Below are 22931 nucleotides of genomic sequence, written 5' to 3'. Positions count from 1 at the left end.
GATGGGACACTTGTGCTTTATAAAAGGAAATTGTAATAAAATAAATAAATAAACATGTACAAAAAATTTTTGTGGTGTGCTTCATATTTAAAGTTAGTAACAATTATTACATAACATACATTTTGTCAAAATATTAAAATATGAATTTAATAAAAATACAATTGTTTAGAACGGAGCAAAAAATGGCTCCCATAAGTCATGGGACACTTTCTTTTCCATCAAATATTTATCTAAAAATTTTACTTTTTAAAAGGTTTTAATATTTTGTTGGATTTCCTTTTACTTTTAAAACTTGATTTAATCTTCTTGGGATGGATTCGACTAATTTTTTTGTGATTTCTGGGGTGATTTTACCCCATTTTTCTTGAAGCACCGATTTTAATAGTTGTTTCGAAGAAATGGTGTGTTTGCGAATTCTTGATTCCAATTCTTGCCAAATATTCTCTATGGGATTTAAGTAGGGAGATTGTGGTGGTGTTTTTATTATTTCAGGACAGTTATACAGCAGCCAGAGTCTAACGTTCAAAGCAGTGTGCTTGGGGTCATTGTCCTGGTAGAATTTAAAATCGTTATGAAGGTTCAATTTTCGTGCTGAAGATTTCAAATTTTGCTTTAAAATGTCAATATACTTGTACTGATCCATTATACTGTCAATAAAAACAAGATTACCAACTCCAGCGGACGACATACACCACCATACCATAACTCCTCCTCCACCATGTTTTACTGTTGGCCTCAAGTTCTGTTTGCGAAATTCTTCCCTGGGTTTCTCCACACCAAGATTCTACCGTCAGAACCAAATATATTAAATTCACTCTCATCAACAAATAGAACTTTATTCCAATAATCAGAATTCTTATTTATGTTGGATTTTGCGAAAGCTAGTCTGAGTTTTCTATTCTTTTCACTTACGAAGAATTTTTTCCTGGCTACTCTACCTTGATATCCAGCAGATCGAATTACCCTTCTAATAGTCTCAGGATTAACAATTATTCCATATAATGCTTGTAAATAAGCAGCAACTTTAGGAGCACTCTTTCTTGGATTTTTTTTTAATATTTCGAACGATAATTCGTTTTATTCCATTGGATAGCTTTGATGGTCGGCCAGGTCTTCTTTTATACTGAATAATATGATTCTAATATGATTCTTTTTATATCGCTAATGATATTGAAAACTTTTGAATGACTCAAGTTAACTGTTTCAGCAGATTTTCTAATAGATTTTCCATGTTCAATATGCAAATTAATAACTAATTTTCGAATTTCAGGCGAAGTTTCTTTTTGTTTAGCATTCATGGCTGCACAGAGCTAAAAAACACAAAAAATCCAAAACAAATTGGAGAGAAATACTGCAGACGATTTTATAAATTATTGCCAATTGCTTTTGAATAAAAATAAAACCACCAAAAATATTTTTATTGCTTATTTCGGACGATATTTGTTGCATATCTAATGGTGTCCCATCACTTATGTGAGCTATTTTTTGCTCCTTTCTAAACAATTGTATTTTTATTAAATTAATATTTTAATATTTTGACAAAATGTATGTTATGTAATAATTGTTACTAAATTTAAGTATGAAACACCCACAAAAAATGTGTACATGTTTATTTTAATTTATTTTATTGCAGTTTCTTTTTGTAAAGCACAAGTGTCCCATCACTTTTGTGAGACACTGTATAGTTTCTAATGAATTCTAATTGGAATGCAAAATTATTTGGAAGCGTGCTATTTTAATCAATTGAAAAATTAAATAGGGAATTAATTTATTTTGTAAGGCAATTAATCAAAACTGTATTCTCTAAAGTAAATTTTGAAAAATTTCTTTCATTGCATCCTTATTTATTATTATATGTTAAAAAATAATACATTTATAATAATATGCATTTAAATTCAAATCTTTTCAGCAATAGATTGTCTGAATTTGATTTGAAAATTACAATGCATTAGTCTGTTTCTGACAAGACCTAAAATATGCCATTAAAGTGACATATGTAAATGGCATTAATGATAATTTTCTCGTAACCTTTGATTTTTTAATAGCTTTAAAAATAATTTGGTTATCTCAAAATACAATTAATTCTTTTTCTTCCTTACTGTGGTTATGGAAAATTAAAAAGGATTATTAGAAAAAAAGAACAAACAATATAATTTTTAAAAAGTGCCAAGCAATCTTCAGTTTTAGCGGAAAATATTTAAACTGATACGACTGTAACCGTAACAAATAAGACAAGTGAAAAAATAGAAAACCATTTGAACATTGGAATTATAAAAGAAGTTTGTGGCTGAAAGAAAAAAGAAGGCAACGATTTTGAAATGCGGAAAATTCTTTGTTTTGACATTTAACTGATTTTCATTCTTCACTGACTTATATCACATCTGAATAAAAATTCCAACAGTTTAAAAAAAAACTATAGAAAACGGCAAAAATGTAAAAATAAAAAAAAATTATATCGAAATCGATGTTTTCAAATGTAACTTAAAATCCTTGGCTTTATGGAAAAAATATTTCCAGTCAATTTATTTCTTCTTGGATAAATTTAAAAATGAAATAAATGGTAAGGAGAAAAAAAAAACAGCAAACGATAATAACAAAAGAAAAAAAAACTGCTACTATTCGTAACGCTAAAAGAAGGAAAGTAATAATATTTGGAGAGGGAAGACATTGTCACGGTATGTCATTAATTAAAACTTACGCATTCAAAAAGTATTCTTTTAATCAATGAATCAGAATTGCATTTCTTTTCTTGGAAAAAAATCTTCGACAGTCAGAATTCAGCTCAGTTTCTCTCAGATCGAACCACAACGGTATAAAACGTAAATTAATGACAGACCTTTGAAAATTGGAGCAGATGTTCGAACTTCGAATATCTCAGACGATCTTCCCATCGAATTATTAACGATCTTGTTTCTTATGTTTCTTTTTTTTTTACTTCTCATACACACTTTTTCATTTTTGAAATTACAGATGGCTTTACATGATCATGTTTACCAGACAGAAAATTGAAGTATTTTCTTTCCTCAGATGAAGCATGGTAGAACCAGTCGGAATTTTAATTTCATTTTTCTTAGAATGACGTGGATTTTAATAATAAAATGCATTTTCCTATCCATTTATTTTTTTTTAAAAAATTGCATAAGATATATGATCACTGTGTTATATATAGAATAAATTCAGCGCATGATTTTAACTAAATATTCCGATTTATTAAATATGGGCTTTATTAATGAAACTTTTTATGTAATTGGAATTTTCACATTGCAAAATTTCAATAACATATCAAAGTTTCTGCGAAATTTCCAATTTGTCATGTAATATGTACTTAAAATACTCGTTAATATTTTAAAATTTAGCTCATTTTGTGCGTTTTCATCTTTCATTTATACAACTTTAAACATTTCGATGCTAAGACATCATGTAAAAATTCGATAAATGACTAATAGATATGGATTTCGTAATTAAGATCGTGGTCAAATGATTTTATGAATTAAAAAATATCGGAAAAGCAAATTAATAATTTCTTATGGTTCCAATAACATGTATCTTATTTCTGAACTATTGATTTTTGTGAGAAAATTATCACCTAAAACAAAGAATTTCTTTAAAAATGTATTGCCTGATTGTATTTAATGAAAATATACAGTAAGATCATAGCTTAATCTATCTTAATTTAAATAAAAATCCGGTTTTTAAACTAAAAAATACGAGATAGGCTAAATAAATAGAATCTCATCTTTGGTTTTCAAATCATAATTTAAGGACAAAAAAAGGGCAAAAACGCTTTTTTTTTCGAGAATTTGCATATTTTTCGGAAATTTTAAGTAAATAATATAAATATTGTATTGCTGGAATTGTTTATAGAATTTTGATTATATAAAAAAGTGGGAAAATGATTTTTTTTTTTATTATTCTTCAATAAATCTTGTCGTGTTTAGTTTTTTTTTTTTTTTTTCAATCCTGGTTTAGGGAGCAGCAGCATTAATTAAGGAGTATTAACAGGGAATATAAATTACGAAAAAGAATGCTGATTTCAGTATACATCGTTCCTTACATAACAAAAAAACATTTTTTTTGGTTAATGTATAAAATATCAAAGTTAAAATAAAGAGTTTTAAAGATTCTTGCAACTAATACTTTTTTAAAATTTGTGGATTTCAATTGTCTTTCAAGTATTTTTCATTTCATTACATTTCCGTGCATATTTTAGAAGTTATATCTGAAATTTAAAACGAAAAAATTTAATAAAAAAGACATTAGTTTTCATTTCTGACTTATCTATTAAATTATTTTAATCTTTTTGCACCGGAGAATTTTTTTAATATTATCTTAAATTACTTCTTTGCGTTACCAAGAATATGTAAAAACGTTCTTTTTACCTAAAAAGAAGTTCTTTAAATCGCTTTTTTTATTTCTGAAGTAATTTAAGCTTTCTTTATTCAGCAAAAATTCTTTTTTTGCCAAGTAAAAATCGTTTCTTCCCTTTCTTCTTTTAACTTAATTTTAAATTCTAAGCTTTTAAAAGGTTTTCTTAAAAAAAAAAAGAAATTTAATCCTTATCGTCATTTGTGGCCTTGTAAGTCATATTGCCTTTAAAAATTAAAATACAAATATAATATCTTTTTTAAAAAAATAAATATGAAATTAAATTAAAAATAAGTGCACCCTATTTTATGAGTTACTGGTGTTTTGTTAATTTCGTTATAATAGAAACAAAATGGCTGAAATTGTAATGAAGTAATATATCTTGAGGTGAAGCCATTAACAAATTATAGAATGTTCTCTAATAATAATATACACGGATATGTTCAATTGTGGTATATATATCTACATCTCTATTAAAACAGAATAATATGTAATATAATCACGATATTGTTCGATATTCTGAATGCCATAAATATTGAGAAAATTGACAAGTATACCAATATATATACTCCATCAAAATATGTTAGTTGTGATGTGCAGTAAAAATTGATCATATTCATGTGCTATTCAATCAAACGCAAAAAAAATCTGTCATCAAAAGATCCTTCAAAACCATTTTTGATTGACTCACCTATTTTTTTTTTCTTTTTGCGTGCTTATAGAATTTTTTTTAATGATGATAATATTAGAAAATATTGACTAATTAATCCTAATGATGTTACGACTTGCTTAGCTATCAACCAAGGCAATTTTAGGATGAATCCTGTAATTTTGAATCCACATATAATTGTGAGGGTGAGATACTCTTCACATCACTCTTAAGTGATGATGTTTAACCATATGACAGCAAACAGTCCACATGAAAAACTAATATTCTATGGACTTGCATCTCGAACCAACGTCTCTCCAGTCGCAATGTTAAAATCTTTCAGCGATGTCACCGCAATTTCAGTAATTAATTCAAGACAATTTTGGCACAATAATCGCAAGCCTGATTTAAATATCCATTCCGGTGAGTTTTTATATAAGATTTGATTCTAGTTTTATTTATATATCTTCGACGTTTTATTTATATTTATTTGATTCAAAAAGATTTAATGACATTTTTTTTTTCAAAATCACGAAATCAAGTTGTTGAACGATTTAAATATTTTCTTAATTAATACTTTGAATGCAAAAAAGAACAAGACATCAAACAGTAAATGGATTAAAATAAACAAATATTTATTATGACACTGACAAATCTATTTTTGTTAGATTAATTATGCATTTCTTCTACTCGAATTCTTTTAAGTCTTATTTTACTCATAAAAAATTGCAATATTAAAATAATTAATAACCTTTTCATACATTGTTTATTTTCAATACATATTTCATTTATATTATTTTTAGCTTTATTTCAATAATTTCACTATATAATTATTTAGTCAAATAAAGGCGATAAATAATTTATTTTAATCCAACACAATTACTGGAATATAAAGCACATTTTGAAATGGCCCGCGGAATTGTCATTTTGCATTCAGTTTTGCAACAGATTTTGCCACAAAACATTTCCAACCAATAACAGTATAATACATAATGGAAACTTGCTGTTTCAGTATTAATATTAACTCCCCGATTCACCCGTTAGAAATCGGCAAAACTTCAATGAAAAGACACATCAATCGAATTCAATAATTTCCACACGAACGATGTTCCATAACGATTCCCATTCCGATACCATCAAAGCACGATTCCGCATTCAGAAACGCAGAGAACGACACAATAACGTTACGTGAAACAGAATTAAAAGAGGCTTGGGCAGTGATGGCATCCATTAGGGGAATGAGCACGGCCGTTTTCACGTAGCAACTGCAGGCATGGAGATGGACTGTTTGACCGTTGCACTTCACTGGCCAGTGTCCAGTCTCATGGAACGAGCACTAGAAAGGAGATCTATGTTGAGTGGACAGGAAATTCTGATTGCTGGACATGGACCAGTATGGAATGGTTGGATGGGCTATGTTAAGAGATAAAAAACACGCATACGGTATCCCATATATTTTTTTTCCCCTTGAGCTCATTAATTGTAAATGAGAAAGGTATATTGATAGAATACTTTGATCTTTTTATTACAGTTCGTGACAGCTTTAAGTAACATAAATTGTTCGTTATCATTATCACTCGAAGCAATCTCGATATACGTGTTATTTAGTTAATGCGTTGGTTAATGGAAGGGTGTTACTATAGTAAATATCTCACGGTTACTATAATAGAAACTCTTTCAGGTTTATTGTATTCTGTGAGACGAATATTAACTATATATATAGTCAAGCTTTCTTAATAAATATGTATTCAAGCATTTCAAAATAAGTAAAAAAAAACGCACATGTTTTTTGACATGCAAAATAATTAGTCTCTTTATTTATCTATCCTGTTGCATATAAGAAAAAAAAATGTCTAAACTTTTTTATTGTTTTGAACTTAAAAACTACTTAAGAGAAATCCTACAGAAACAGTAAGGACACCAATTATTTTCTTTCTAAATGATGTAGAAGACAATGTTATATGTTTTTGCTTATATAGTTTTATGGATTTTTTTTCGTTATAAGGTGTTTCATGTTCATCTATCTTTTTTATAAATTTATTTATTACTTTTTACTTTTTTATTAATGATTTCTACTTGATTTATTCATATAAAATTTCAATTTATTTTTTCAAACACGCAAATCATGCACTGTTAAATTGTATTACTATAAAAAATAAAACTTTTGTAAGCAACTTTACTGAAGTTAAACTTTTATAAAATCGTAGCTTTCAAAATATTTCAAAACAACAAATTTTAATTAAATTAATGTACTTTTAATTAATATAGTGCTAAAATGTATAAGACATAATATATCCATTAATTCAAATGCCAATTTATTCAATATTAACTGTAGTAAGTATTAACAATAATAATTCCTTTAATAAAGTATCTTTAAGTTATTAGTAATAAACATAAGTATAGTAAAAGGTTTATTTGAATAGCTAATTTATGTAACATCAACTTTTTAAAATGTCAACGAAGTGCAGTTAAAGATTCAGGAATGAAAATCCAATACCATTTATTGAATTTTATTTAAAAAAAAACTCTTACAAGTGATTAATTTTGGAATTACCATTTTAGCAACAAAAATATATCGATATTGCATTTCAAATGGCCTTACATTTAAACAGAAATCTAGAATAGTGAAAGATATTTTATTCACTGCATCCTACCAATCATTAAAATCCTTTATTTAAATCGAGTACTAATACGTTGGCAAATAAGTATGCTATTGTTAACATCGGATTGGAAACATCAGGGCTATGATTCTTAGTTGGAAATATGAGGTCAATTTGACTTCCGTTTCAACATCGATTCGTTTTGAAAGTTTTGGCGTAGTTTAAGAACATAAAACTAAAGGATCCCATATATCAGAATTTCTTCAGAGATGAGAAAGGAAAAGTAGGGATATTTATCTCAAACACCAATTTTAACTGGCATCAAAAACACAAAACATTAGAGATTTTAATGTCATTTAAAAAATTAAATATGAAGAAAGGGTAAAAAAAAGAATGCCCTAACCTTCATGCCATAAGCAGTTTTTAAGCCTACGATCACTTCCTGAGAAAATGAAAAGAACTTTTATTCTCTGAACCACATACAAATTTGACTTTCGATGGCCATCATTTACAAATTGCAACATAAAAGGGATACTCACAAGCAATCACTAAATACAATATAAATTCTTTTGGTAACAATTTGGAATGCTGAAACACTTGATCTAATGGTTTAATTGCAATGAATCGGTTTGGATCATACAAATTGACTCAAAGGACATATTGGATTTTAGAACTAAATTGTTTCATTAAAACTTTAAGAATTGTTTGTTGAATAAGAATTTATAATGCTTGTTCGCAAATGTCCCAAAATCTGTAAATGCAGCAAGGATAGGTAAGGTGGAAGTGTCTCTGTGCAACTGCAGAATCTGAGTAAGAGTTGTAAGTGAACGTATTTTCACATTTCCATTAGAAGGAATGTTTAACAGATAATTTTTTGATATTTGACATTTTATTATCTGAAACTACATATTTGTAAGGTATACGTGTACCATTGTATAATTTCTACATAAATTTTGTGTGAAGAAAGAAGTAACTATTTTTAGGAAAGAATATCACCTTCCACTTCTTTAACAAGTCACATTAAATTTAATTTGGAAGTTCCCAGTATAGCTAGTCTTTCTTATCAGATACAATATTTATTATTTATGATTTTATTCTGGAATTACTTTGATCCATTAAATTATTCTTCAAATCAATTATCAAAGTTTTATGCTTTCTTTAAGGTTTGTTTTTCTTTGAACTCTAAAACGACAACAACTTTTGCGATAAAATTCCCCATCAATATTCAAGGCTAAAAATTATCTTTTTAACAAAAGAAACAGTATCTGAGCGATAAACTTAAAGTATGAACTGGTATTATTGTCTCGCAAAATTCATTAAAACATTTATTTGAAAAACATGTTCCTTATCCACGTAGGGGAATATTAAAAATGACCTTACTAGAACATCCCATGATATTTCATACAAAAAAAAAGTTATCTTCAAAACAATGATTCTGATTGTTAAACATCCCTTTAATGCTTTAAGTTATGTAAATTTCTTTGATAAAAACGAGTCCGAAGGCAAACGTTCCGAGAGGGTACACTTATCTTGTTCCAGCTATCATTTAAACGAATCCCTAACGACCTAATTTTAAACGTAATCTGATCAGTCAGGTGGCATGGAGGTGCGGGAGAGGACAAGGGATTGAGAACAAAAATAAAGCACAAATCACAACAATTACGGGCATCGAGTACACAAAGCGGTCTGCCTCGCGGGTTCAAGCTGTTATGAACCGCACAATTATCAAAGTCATTAACAGTGGGATTTTTATGATCATAGCTGAATATTGTTTTACGATTAATAAAACAGAAACTAGGTGTCGCTGAAGCGATCGGTGCCCCAAGTTTTATGGTCCATAAAGGGGTCGTTAGAATGCCGTGAAAGGCTGATTATGCCGCCGGCAAAATGTGCTCTTATTATGAAGAAAAATCTTTAATGAGATGGACTTTTTTTTCCACCTTCGTTCTCTCATTTACTTAATCGCGCATTTTCTTCTGTTTGTCACTATCTAGGAAACGAATGAAAACTTCTAATGACTTCGCCCGGGAGTATTTATCCAGTTTTTAGAGAGGGAGAGGGAAACGGTGGTGCAGGAAATGCTGCCGGATACCGTCCGTGGAATTCGTACTAATCAGGATGCTTGGAAGTTGTTGTTTTTTTTTCTCCTAAGAAAGGCTCGTGATAGCTATAAAAACTGATTGGTGGTCCTGTTCTTGTTTAAAAATAACATAAGTAACATAAATTTGATAGCCAATGAACACACACCACTTATATATTATGAATATGGCAATTTTGAACATTTAAATAATAATTTTGAGAAAGAAAATTTTAATCGATTTGTAATTGGAATATATAATTGTCTCGTCTATTTTGATATTGTACTTTTCTTTAACCCATAACTGGAGATGACAGTCAAAATGACTCCGCTATTCTGCTTATCACGTGGTATTTTGTCATTAAATACAATCATCTTCTCAGTACCTTCAAGTTATTTTATCAGTATGTTATCAAAAGTCTAAATATGAACACGCGCGTATAGTCGAGTTATTCTTTTTCAAAGTTTTTGTTATTTATGGTGTCATTGATTCCATGTCTCTGAAATTGCTTTTCATTTGAACAATGAAAAAGAATAAAGAATTTTTTTTCAATATTGTATTATTCTTTTTTGTTTGCTAAATTCTAACAATTTTTAACATTAGTATAATTCCGTAATATCTAAAGGAAGTAAATATTCAATAAAATATTGTTTAGGTTTTACTTTTAAGATCTTCCCAACATTTAATATTATAAAATTTACTTTTTTAATATCAATATTTTTTTTTTATATTTTGGTAACTACATGATTTTCAGAATGTACTGTGTTTCCAAAAAATAAATTCAAATGTGTTTTTACAAAAGACAAGAAAAATAACAATGGAGTTATTTTTACTCCATATCTCTGGCCGCGTGAGGAAATTCATGTCTCCGGTTACAGATTAAAAAATAATTAATTTTATTTTGGAAATAAAATATTAGACGTACAAAATACAAGTTCTAATACTTGCTTAGCCGTATGAACAGAGTAAGATGGAAAATTTTCTATATGAAAAAATGATCAATTTAAAAAATAACAAGTTTTTTAATATGTTAATAAATTTAATTTAAAGTAAATTTGAGTTTGAATATGAGCTTAAATTTATTAATTCTCAATATGACAAGAATTAAACTTTTCATATATTATAGCTAAAAATAAATAAATACTATTTAAGCCTTCTTCTATTTTTATTATTTTAATTTTATAGGAATGTGAGAATATTAAAAAAAAGATTATTACTTCAACATCTCTGAATCTTAATCAGAATTTATTCTACATGAAAAATGTTCAGTTCAAAAAGAAATAAGATTTTTAATATGTCAATAAATTTTATTTAAGGTAAATTTAAGTTTGAGTATGACCTTGAATTTATTAATTCTCAAATACGATAAGCATAGAAATTAAACTTTTCATGTTTTATAGCTAAAAATAAATAAATATCATTTAAGCCTTACTATACTTTTATTATTTTAATTTTTAAAAGGAATATGAAAAGATTAAAAAGATTATTACTGAAACATCCGATTCTTATTCAGAATTTACATTGCATCAAAATAAATTCTATTCTAAAATCAAATCAAAATATTCACTGCATTTAATTCTTAGATTAAATATCTGAATTTCTGAAGGGAATTATTTGCTATCATCTACATTTTAGAAACCTTCCAAAAAGATATTAATATTTTATTAAAAAGCAAAGTTAGAAGAAGCTTTATAATCGTCTGCTTTTATCTTTAGATGTTTAAAAATGCTACATCAAATCGAAATACCTAACCTAGTTCGGTTAATATAGAAAGCTATCTCGATTCCGAATAATATACAATATTTTCCTGCTTTAGTAATACCAATACAGATTCAAAATTAATATCAAAATATTTATTAAATGTTGGAGAATATTTTTATAAAAATGCGAAAATTCTCCACGAATTCAAATGAATCAATTAAAAATTCCATCTAAATATAATTTTCATTTGAAACGCTTGAAGTCATTTGATAATTGCCTCCTTTTCCAATTATTTCAAGAACGAAAACTCTTGTGAAATTTCATAATATCTTTATTCCAAATGTCACAAGATTATTTCTAACGAGCTATCCAGATATTTCAGATAATTTTGAAAGATAAATGATAATTAAATTTTTGTTAATCATCTTTTCAGCTTCAATAAACAAATTAATTTATTCTTTTCGTGAACATATAAAACTGATTGGATAAACGAGATAAATATTAATGAAAATTAAATAGAGATAGAGATAAATTTGTACAAGCGAAATTTAAAGTGGAATAAATGGAATTGTATAATAGTAAATATTTGAAAGCTTTTTAAAATTTTAACTATTTTAAATAACTTTGTTTAAAAATTTATACAGTGAATGTATATACAGATAATGGAGTAATAAATACAATTTATATAATTGATTAAAAAGATGAAACAGTCACAGAATATCTTTATGTACTAGATAAACAAGGATCATTTTCAATGTTTTATTCCTTCTGTTGTTATATTTTGTATAAACAAAAGCAAAAAGTATTAACATACTAAAGTGAGAAAAATACGATTTATGTATCTCATATCTGTGACATATTAGTCAAAATTTTTGTTCATTTTAACTATAATTTTATGTTAGCCTTTCCAACACTGATTAAAAAATCATTGATTTAAGTGGGTTTAAAAATTCTGGTATGATTGAGAGGTTTTTTTTTATATATATATAACATTATAACTCTAAAATTTTTTTAAAAAAAATATATCGTTTCAAATCTTAAAACATAATACCAAACGATTTAGTAAAATATTTAAAATCATTTTTTAAATCGTTTTTATCCGGAAATATAATACCAAACGATTTAATACAATATTTTAAAATCGAATCATTATAACGTTACAGATTTTTTAAAAGTCGTTTCAATCGTTAAACATAATACCAAACAATATAGTAAAATATTTTAAAATCATAACTATAAATTTCTCATGTTGATCGTTATTTTTTTAATAGAATGTTGCACATAACTTAAAATTATTTAATTATCAGATATCTAATAATGATTTAATTTCCTATAAAATTCAATGAAACAAAGAAAGAATATATCTTCTCCCTCGCTTTCACACAAATAAAGAAGTTCAGAAACAGAATTAACTTTTATTTTAATTGATCCATTTTATTTTGTATTATAGTATTTTGTGGCCGCCGAATAATTTAATAATGAGTACAAATATCACACTAACACACATCTGATTGGTCAGTCCAAAATTCATGTCCAAAGGCTATGCATTACTTATATGCGCCGATTTAATTTTGCAGTCCTTAGGACACCTTGCAAAGAGGAAAAACGTGTAACATTGCATCAGAAGATACAGAAACGTATAAATCCTAGCTTAATAGCATGCGCAGCTACAATTATGATTCGATTGTGACATATTCATGTATCATACATATATGAATAAGTTCCATTAATCTAATTGTAGTCCTTATAACAGCTTGCAAAGAGGAAAAATATGTAACATTGTAACATAGCATAAATAAACGTATAAATCCTAGCTTAGTAATATGCATAACTACAGTTATGACTTGTGACACATTCATGTATTATACCTATATGAATTGATTCCATTAATCTATATTTGATGAAATTGGAAAAAAAATATATATATATATAATATTCTTTGGAAACAATGTTCCTTTAATTATTTGTTTTCTAATGTCCCTTTTAATATCAAGTATTTAATAATAATAATGTAGATAATTAACATTCTGTATAATTTTAAATGGAATTAACTAGGTATACGTAAATTAAAATTATTTAAAGTAACATTCATTATTTAAATATGCAACATTCCTCTTGAAAAACGCATGAAAATAAAAAGAATGTTTTTGATGAGAGAGATTATCATTAAGGATTAGAAATTAAAATGAATTGTTTGTTAAAAATACTTTCAACAAAGATTTAAAAACATAAAAACGATGAACTTATGCTTAAATGTTTTCTGTCTAATTACCGAAAATGTATTTAATTTAACCTCAATTAAACATAGGAATTGTGCAAAAATAATTTTAATTACTATAAAGCATTTATTAGTTCATTTTTAATTAATTCTTATAATCTCTCGTTCTTATTAATTTTCATTATCCGCTTTGTTTTAAAAGGAAAGCAGTCTCATAATGAGAGTAATTCGTATCTAGAAAAAAAATATTAGCAGAGTTAGGAAGAAACTGAAATTAAAAAAAGAAAAATATTAAAAATTGATTTTATAATCAGTTAATCCGCCAGAAAAACAATTATATCAGAATTATTTAGTAGTTAAATAAAGACAGATTACAGCAACCTGGGGGGAGGGACAAAAACGTTAGCTAAATTGAAATCATCAACAATGAAAAAGCTTTGGATATGTTATGGAAAAATTAATTTATTCTTTTGATGATTTAATATAAAAAGAACTGCCATATTTTATTCTCAATATTAATTATTAAAAGCTATTGCTTCATAAAACTGCTGAAGGAAATATATCGCCTTTTACATAGCCTTTTATTTTATTTTACTTATCTTTAAAACATGGCAGGAAGGTGTAAGCATTTCGTAATGGTTAAAAAAGACGAATGGAAGATTCCTTACAAACGATTTATGTGCGTGTTTATATGCCCAAGCACTAGCATGTAAGAATAAAAATACATAATGAGGTATATGTTCTGATCAATTATAATTGGTAATTTCTTCTCAGTATATAGGTCATAATTTTCATTCAGAGATAATTTTGAAGTTATGTTGCCAATTCATGACTAGAAACCGAAGTAGCATGGTGTAGCGTAGCTGTTAACTGGCTTATAAGCTTTCATCGCAAATTCGCCACAATGGTATTTAAAAAAAAGTTATTGGCGGCAACTTGGCTTAGGTTTGTATACACTCTAAGATAGAGGGTTATTTTTTTCTCATTGAAAACTTAAATTACAAAATACCGTTGAATATACAATTAAGTGAGAACAGTGATGTTATTTACACGGCCAAATCGATGTCAGGCATTTGGAGTTGCTGTAATTAGAGTCAGAGAGGAGTGGGAAGAATCAAAATCTCGAGCGATTCAGATGTTAAAGTATTTCTAGGATTAGTTTCTAGAAATTTAAGTGATTTGGATTTAAGTGGTGGGGAAATTTTTATATATATGTAATGTATTTTAAAATCTAATTTAAATTCTAATTAATTTCTTAATTTATATATTAATTTAGCCCAAATTAACTCCATTCTAAAATGCTCTTTTATTTTCTGTTCCAATTCCCACTTTTTTATTTAATTAACTAAATTAATTCTACAGTAATTATTAGTCTTGCATTTCACACTTATAACTTATGTCGTGCATTTCCCACACTTACAGACAGGGATAAAAAAATTTTAATGCGTCCTTAATCCTTAAATATTCCTAAGATATTTTCCTTTAAAATATATATTCCTTCTGTTTAAAGATGCCTAAAATGCCCTTGCCTAAATCAAACACGTGGCAAAGAAATCATTTTAAAAATCTCATAGTAAAATGATTGAAGGGAAAATTTCTGTCTCTTTTGAATTTGTACAGGAATGTATATGGACGTCAGTTTTACCATCCCTTCTTGCACATAATATGCCTACCATGATGAAATAAATTGGAGTTTTAAAATTTCAAAAGTTTCTTCGATTTGGTCACGCAATTGCTAAAGTATATTAAATTGGTAAAGTATAATGATGATCAAACTATTTGTTTACCACCTCATTTTATTGTGATATCTGCTAGATCACTTCAAACCGCCACACTTCATTTCTCATTAACGAATATAATTTTCCATTTAATTCCTCTTTAATTATTTATCGGGATAAAAAAAGAATAAAATGAAGAATCACCATTTTCCCATTGATAACATCAATTTTTATACATGCAAATATATCATACCATACTCAAACACTATCTTAGTATATAATAGCATATCACATAGGTTAAGTAATTCCTTCAGACAGATTTAATTCCTTCAAATAGATGATAATGTGGACTGGTAAATTATTGATACATCGTAATCATGCAACCCCAAATATTTCATCACATTTGCTTTGTAATTTTTTTTTAATTATTTACCGCTAATAGATTGCATTCTCGCTATTGTATAAAACATAAGTATAATATAAAACATAAGTATAATATAAAGTACAGTATAAAACAAGTCCCATACTAATATTTTTTAACAGTAAATTTACCATAGATTTACCAAAAACTTGGAAGGAAGCGATAAATCTAAAATACGATTTAGGGTACAATTTTTTTAAAAAAAATATATTAAAATAACAAGCCTGTACTAGAAAATGCACAACAACAAACTCAACAGTCTATTATCATCAGATAAACGCTATTTGCTTGCCATACAAAATTTCTAGGGCTTCTTTTAGTTTCTTTGTTGCATATTTTGAATATTCTTCTGAATTTCATACGCTTTTCTCAAGAGTCTGACACTAAAGTAAAGAAGAAAAAAAAAGTTCTTACTCTTCTGAAAAAAGGGCTGAAAAAGATGCACTTCTTTTCATATTTCTTCAGAATATGAAGTCCTTTTCACTCAAGCCCAAGCGCTATGAAAACTCCGTGGAATGGAAGCAAAAAAAAAAATTTCGAATATTGATTCAGCGCCGATGTAGAACTAAAAATGAAACACTATCTTCCGCGTAGAGAGAGATGATGGCTGCTCAACCCCCTACTTGATAAATGAGCCACTCACTCACCACCCTTCCATTTTACGAAATATACTTTTTCCCCTTCACCCTACCCATAACAGGGGGTGGGAAGGCACAGATCCATGAAAGCATCGCTCTAATTGTGTCCCAAGGGGGGGTTCACGGTGTCAGAAATTGATTCGATCCTTCGCAAAGCCTTTCGACCACCCCCAACTAACACGGCAGGATGGATGCGCAATTTGAATATCGTATTCAGAAGAGATTTCTTCGCCATATATCTGTATACATGCCGGGAAATATACATCAATGTGAGAGTGCGAAAAACTTAATGCGGTGGTGTTCGACGTTCTAGTAGGCCCTTTTTTGATGATTTACTTGGCAGCCAACGCAATATCGGTGGGAAGAAATGAGGTGGTATTTTTCAAGTTGCCTGGAAGTAAATTCACGCCGCTCTAGAACTGTACTATAGTGGCACCACCAGAGTTCGCGGCGCTACTACAGGATATATATAAGTTACATGTGAGCTTAATGGGATCCAGCCCTCCAAATTCCTCGTAGCAACGTCAAAATGTGGAGTATAACTATTATTTATACACATCATTTGAACGAAGCGAGGTTCGCCAATTTATTTCCTCTCCAACCCCCCCCCCATTTCCTGTTCGTAAGACGTCAAGAAGCTTCTCGTTCCTCTTATTAGCGAAAACATTTTTCTTGCAAATAACGAAGAATATGCTTCCAAGAGAACGCCGCCCAAGGCCTGATGGAATTTCCGATGTGAAGACTGATGATAATGGTTCATCCAGAGAAGATTTTATCGATTTATAAGTTCGCTTTTCTGGCTTGATAGGCTAATTTAAGCCTAAACCAGCCAATTGAGAGTAGTTTGGCAAAGATAGTGCAAGAAATGGATACGTTAATGAAAGATCGTTGAGGATTTTATGATGGATTTATTTTTTGTTCACCCCATTTTTGGGTGTCAATTTTTATAACATCTGATATTAATGACCATTGAGCAGAAAATGAATACGTTTTACTGTTATAATGGCAGACTGTTTTAATATGGGATTACTTGCATGGTTTTCCTAAAGAAAGAAATAGTTAGCTATTAATAAAAGGCAAAATCTTTCTGTGATTCTTCCCGAAATACCATTTAATAGAAGAAAAATTATAGATATCGATTGAAAATGTAATGATTATTTATAATGCATGTTTCATTGTGAATGAAATGTAACAAAGAATTAATACGCAAAGAAAATTTCTAATAATTTATTTGTTCTGAAAGCATTTATTTTATATATTCTGTAATAATTATTGTCATGTGATAAAAACTGCTTAGGGTAGTTAATGAGCATGTAATTTTATGGAATTCTGAACATGTATAAAGAAAGTAATCTTTTTTTGTGTGTGAGGTTTAAAGGGAAAAAATCCAATAGTATTATTTCAGAAAAATTTTAACCCTTGACTAAACAGATAACATGGCCCTCAAAGTTATTTCTTAAATCGTCAATGCATCGTGTAGCCATTCTGCTACGCATTTTTATTTCCATTTATAAGCTTCATATGACTGTTTTAAAGGGCAACAATGAATGATCAGAAATCTATTTTTAATTCTGTTTTGGTAAACATTTGCAGAAAACACCAATATATGGCAAAAACGGAATTATAAATATATTTAAACTGGAAACTTAGAAAAATACCTAGATGGCTGTTATGGAAGTAATCCTACCGTTAAAAATACTACCAAAGGATTTTATTTCCATTGCAAAAAAATATATTGGAAAAAAGGGACAGATTTTTATTGAAAAATTGTTATAATGTGATTTATGTCTTTGGGATATTATTTAATTCATAATGTAGGCAACTAGCACATTTTAATTGTTTTGTTAAAATTTCCCCAAAAAAATGATCCACATTTTTAAAAATAATTTTCCTAAACTATATGCATATATTCAAAACACGTGTATTTTTTTTTTTTTTTTTTGTAAAAAGAAATGAAAAGTCATGCATTTTAGGGTGAGCAAATGAGTGTTTTAGAGTCAATGTGTATTAATAAATTAACACTTTAAAAATTAGGTAATTTTGTAATCACACACATCTCTCTCATTTTTATGACGATAGTGTTTCAAATATAATGAAATCATAATCATAAGATTTGAACTAATTATCTATCACCTTCTTATTCAACAAATATATTTGAGAATCATTCTCGCATCAAATAACCATCTTTCCAAATTTATAAGTTTATTTAAATCTTGAGAATAAGCTATAATTCGATGCGAAAATTGCGTGGGATACATAAATGTCTTAACTGATCTTTGGATCTCTTGTAAAATGGATTAGAATTCCATTCTCAAAATAGAATACGTCAAATAGAATATTCTCAAAATAGAATATGTCATCTGATAAGATAGGAGAGAAAATTAAACTGTCCAGCACATGAATTTATGCATAGATATAATTTATCTCAACATAGTATGCAGTCCGTCAAAATCAGAGTAAGGGTTATCGTTGATTATTTCGGATGGATATGGATAACCGTCGATTATTTTTGAAGTAGCTGAGTGCAAGATACGAAATGACAAATTGTTCATTTTTGCTGTTTAATGTAATAAACTATTGCTTCTCTAAATAAATAATTACTTTGAATTTTATTATAATTTTACATTTTAGTTCCCATGATACCAAATAAAGTCGTTTATTAAGTTGTAAACTTTCGATCGTTAAAATTATCGAGTATTTAAGAGTTTTTTAATTAATGTCAGTATTCATTTAAAAGTTTAGCCTGCTTTTTAAAAATATTTGTTTTAGATTCTGCAGAAATATATATATATATTAAAAGATTGATTAACTTCATATAAAAAATTATTTTCTGTACAATATTGCTCCATGATATTTTATTATAATTGAGATTTTTATTCGATTTTTAGATTAGAAATGAGTTATTGAAAATGAGATACTTGAAAAATATTTTCGTTGAGTTAAAAGCTGAAATCACTAATACAGCAATTATCAACTTGATCGAAAAACATTAAACAATAGTAAATAAGACAAATCACCTAAGCAGTTGTAATAAAATACAGTGTTCAAACTAATAGTTGTTAATATTAGCATATTAAAAGTATTAAAATTAGTTTATGAAATAATTTTGAAAAATATTTATATTATGTCAGATAAGTAATTATATAGATGAACTATAAATCAATGTATTATTATTTTCTCAACGAAAATTCATCATTTATTAAGATCGCTAAAGTCGTTTGATAATTTCTGAAATGCACAGGTATTTGACTCAAATACCAAATTCGTTTCATCATAATGTTGTAAAACTTTTAATTAGCAGATGGCGAACGATTGTTGTAAAGCTTTTTTTTAGGTGTCCATATTAAGTAATTAGGATGTTTTAATATTATATATCTACTTGTTTTATAATTTTTTGTAATTGCTTAATGATCTAATTATTTCTTAAAAATACATGTTAATTTATTTTAAATATTACATAAGCCTCTGTGTACGAAATCATGCTTACAGTATTCATCCAAATATTTGGAGCAGAGAATTTGTATTATATACTATTTGTAGTATATAGTATAATATTGTATTTTATATATAATACTGTAATATTTGTAGCATATTATTTGAATTTGAACCTTCTCCAAGAGCTAATGAAAATGCAATGGTTATGAGCAACTATGGGGTAGAGTTGCTCAGATGCAAACACAGGGTTAAGATTAATCGCATTGTGATAAAAAGAAATTAAATTCAAAGCTTCATTTTGTACCCACAGAAACTGTGTAATTATAATCGCAACTTGTACAAATAAAGCAACTAAAAAAATGTAGCAAAATATACTTAAAAATATATTATTTTTTAAATAAAAGAATACTACGGGGAAAATGATATTGATGTAGATTTTGCTTTTTTTAAATTTGAAATAGATTTGCAAATATTTTCTGAACTATGATATATTATCCAATTAGGGTAAACATTTTAATTCATTTTCAATTGGAAATCTAATCATTTTTTTTTTAAATTCATGAACACCTATTATTTAAGAATTATCTACGTGCCAAATTTATTTTTACTAGTTTCAACAATCTGCCTCTAAGAATGTTATCAACACTTATTCCTTATTGCTCATGATAAAATTTGCATCTAATGTTCCAGTATATACGCTTTAAAAAAAATCAAAATATTTATAAATTGCCTTGACATAAAAAACTTTGAAATTTTTTGCTTTATATGCATTTAAAAAAATATAAAAGGTTACAATTTGAACTTTTTTTTTCTTCCATTCTTTTTTAACTCTTAGGCAGCATTATCTTAAAATTTATTTTGTATGAATTCAAAAAGTATTGTATAAATTAAAAGTATTTAGCAATGTATTCGAGATCAGCATAAAAATTTAGAACAAAAAAAATGAAAAAAAAATCTGAAAATAATGGTATTTGCTAAGCTGTAATTTTTCATTAATCTTTCATGGTTTTTGAATTAAATTAATTCTAAATAATTTTTTTCTACCTGATTATACTTCGCTGTAAGAATTACTTCAGAGAAGAAAAAAAAACAATCAACGCTGTAATGTGAAAATAAAATTCAAAAATTAATTCTATTTTAGTCATTAAAGTAGTATTTTGTATTCCATATTTTAAGATACAGAGCTAACTATATGAAAGACTTAAAGAAACAAATTTTGTAGGAGTTTTAAACTAAAAATAAATAACAGCCATTGCGCACTCACACAAAAAAGGTTAATGAAGTTCTTATTTTACGGCTTCTAGCAAATTTCAGCTTGAAAAAGTGCCCAGATACATAGCATTAATTTAAACAGAAATACTCAGAGGCCAAGGCAGAGCTATTAATATTCATGAAGAAAGAACTAAAACACTCGTTAAGTAAGATAAAATGTATGTTTTCCATATTAATACATTTTTAGTACCGAATAGTAGTCATTATCAATCTTTTTTATTGCTTTGGATTATTTTTTTTTACGCATTTATGAATAAAACTCATTTTATTAGAATACTTAAATCACGCATTTCATAAGTTACAATTTAGGAGGTACCTTTTTTAACTAGTATGATTTAGTAATAAGTCCAAAATCCAATTCACTTTATATCAGCTTCATTCCAAAGACGTTTATTTACGGGGAATGTTTCTTGTAGTATTTAAAAAAATAACGCCATGCTTTAAATAGTAGTAAATAAAAAAAAAATTAATGTGGAAATATTTTAATTCTCTATTTTAATATGTATGTTGTAATATATTAAAGATATTTAAAAATAGTGAATTTGATCTCTAAAATTACTTTTCTATTTTCATCAGTCTTCTTTGAAAATTTAAATTGTTATCTGACTGCAAAATGAGCTATTTAAAAATAATAAATTTGATTTCGAAAATTAATTTTCTATTTTCATCAGTCTTCTTTGAAAATTAAAATTCTAATCTGAATGCAAAATGAGATATAGTATATTTCAAATATTCTGCTGAAAAAAAGCATGGATATAAAAAGATTTCTATTTATATAATCAAAATTAAATCGATTTAATTGTTTTGATTTTTTCAGATAAAAATATTTTTATAAAATATTCTATAAAATATAAGAAAAGCAAGTTAAACTACCATAGAATCTTATATTTTCTCGAAATTAAAATTACTGCATTTCAAGATATACAGCTTTAAAAAATTATTTTAGGTCTTAGGTCTAAAAAATCAATAATTCAGAAATTATAAAAATTCTTAGAATAAGAAATAACATTTTCATTTCTTCTTGTTAATTTAAATCTGAAGTGATCTACTGTATCTCATTTGTTTTAGTTATTTCATCCTATTTGTAAAAGGCCTAAATCTAAAAAAACTCCTTTAGCAAAGTGAAGTATAAAGGTAGTTTCCTTTTTCGATTTCGATTCGGCTGAGTGCAGATGCATACATAACTGAACGTCCAAAGAATCGAGTCTCGAACCCAAGACCTAGGAAAGAGGCATTGCTGTATTAAGTTCTTACATTTGGGAGCATAGAGCTCCAAGTTTGAAACTGATTCACTTAAAATCAAGTCATGCAAGTTAACTCTGAAGTCTTGGGTTTAATATCTGCATCTAGTGAGGTATATAATTTTAAAGAAAAGAGATGCTAGCTCAGATTTCGTCCTCGTCATTTACCTTAATATATTCAATGTATGTAATTGTATTGAATTTTATGGAACTGCATGGATTTTTATTTAATTGTATGGGTTTACATTAAATATATGGAATTGTATTGAATTGCATGAAGTTCCAGACAAGTATTTACATGAATGTATTGAATATATATATATATAATTGTATTGGATATATGGAATGTATTGAATTATATGGAACTGCATAACTTTTGCATAGATTTGTATTTATCTTTATGGATTTGCATTGAATACATGGAATTACACTGGACTATATGAAGTTTTATTGAATTGTTTAGAATTGTATTGAAAACGAATTTTTCAAAAATATTTTTGAACAATGTTCAGTTATTTCAAATAAATAAATGTTAATCTATACATATAATAAAGCTCAATGTGTGTGTGTGTGTGTGTGTGTGTGTGTGTGTTGG

General features: G+C 27.3%; 1 protein-coding gene across 1 annotated transcript in view; it reads right to left on the bottom strand.

The window, feature by feature from the left end:
- The window catches only part of LOC129963973 (protein O-mannosyl-transferase Tmtc3-like), a 334865-nt gene that overhangs the window by 190338 nt on the left and 121596 nt on the right, over positions 1-22931 (bottom strand). The window lies entirely within an intron of this gene.

The sequence above is a fragment of the Argiope bruennichi genome, chromosome 3 (genome assembly GCF_947563725.1).
Source record: "Argiope bruennichi chromosome 3, qqArgBrue1.1, whole genome shotgun sequence".
NCBI classification, from domain to species: Eukaryota; Metazoa; Arthropoda; class Arachnida; order Araneae; family Araneidae; genus Argiope; species Argiope bruennichi.
Note: the sequence above shows the minus strand (reverse complement) of the source record. Positions and strands in the feature narration are given on the sequence as shown.